This window comes from Octopus bimaculoides, chromosome 21 (genome assembly GCF_001194135.2).
Source record: "Octopus bimaculoides isolate UCB-OBI-ISO-001 chromosome 21, ASM119413v2, whole genome shotgun sequence".
Lineage (NCBI taxonomy): Eukaryota > Metazoa > Mollusca > Cephalopoda > Octopoda > Octopodidae > Octopus > Octopus bimaculoides.
The window spans coordinates 19894099-19895403 of record NC_069001.1 but is presented as its reverse complement, the minus strand read 5'-3'; positions in this window follow the sequence as shown (position 1 = coordinate 19895403).

Here is a 1305-nt window from a genome sequence, read left to right as displayed (position 1 = left end):
TAGATAGAAACTGAAAGAAGCCTGCCGTATATATGTATGTATATGTATGTGTGTGTATATGTTTGTGTGTCTGTGTTTGTCCCCCCAACATCGCTTGACAACCGATACTGGTGTGTTTACGTCCCCGTAACTTAGCGGTTCGGCAAAAGAGACTGATAGAATAAGTACTAGGCTTACAAAGAATAAGTCCTGGGGTCAATTTGCTCGACTAAAGGCGGTGCTCCAGCATGGCTGCAGTCAGATGACTCAAAGAGTATATATACCATCTCTCCATTTTTTCGTTCTTGTTTTTGTATACATTTGCTTGCTTTCTTCCAAGGAGTCTAGTGCTTTTAGCTTAGATTTTCTTGGGGCCAGTCAGATTGGAGCAGTCTCAATCAGGAACTCGACTGAGGATAGGAAGCTCCAAATGAGCCGTTCTTGTTTTTTCCTGTTCATTTTTGTATCGTTTAACTGTCTGGATGTTTTGTTGTCACCTGTTATGTTCTTGTTCCATTTTTTGTTTTCTTTTTTATATATACATATAGTGATCTAAGTACAGTTTTGGCCTCCTGCATCTTAGTATATATATGTATCTAAATTGTGTACAACTCTTTTACTCTTTCTTTCAGCCCCTTCACGCTTTCTTCATTCTCTCCACTTTTCTTTTCTTCACTCCCCCTCTCTCACATTTCTTGGCCTTCCCTTCATTCTCACTTTCCCTCCTCTTTTACCTTACTCTGTTCCTTTCCTTTCTTTTTCTCTTTTTCTCATCTCACCCTAATTCTTCAATCTCTCTGCCCCTACCCCTCGCTTCTCTTTCCACATAACCGGTGTTCCACCAAGCCTGACCTTTCTTTCTTGGGTCGACTACCATCTGTGTAGCATCTCTTAAATTCCTTCCCATGACTTTCGTCTCCTAAGTTCCTGCTGTAAGGCTTCACTTTCACACACGCCAGCTTAATTAAATTTGTCCTTAGTCGAAAGACACCTGTTGTTAATGTCCTGTTATTTGTAATTGTGTACCATTTCTCCATTTTTACGTCCTTGTTTTCTTATACATTCACTTGCTCTCTTCTAAGGAGTCTAGTGCTCTTAGCTTACATTTTCTTTGGGCTGGCCATATTGGAGTAGTCTTGAGTGTAACCGGCCGAAACTGCAATGATGATCTAGAACTCGACTGAGGATAGGAAGCTCCGAACGACCCATCCTTGTTTTTCCTGTCTTTTTTGTATCATCTAACTGTCTTCTGGATGTTTTGTTGTTGCCTGTTATGTTCTTGTTCCATTTTTTTGTTTTCTTTTATATATATATATATATATATAT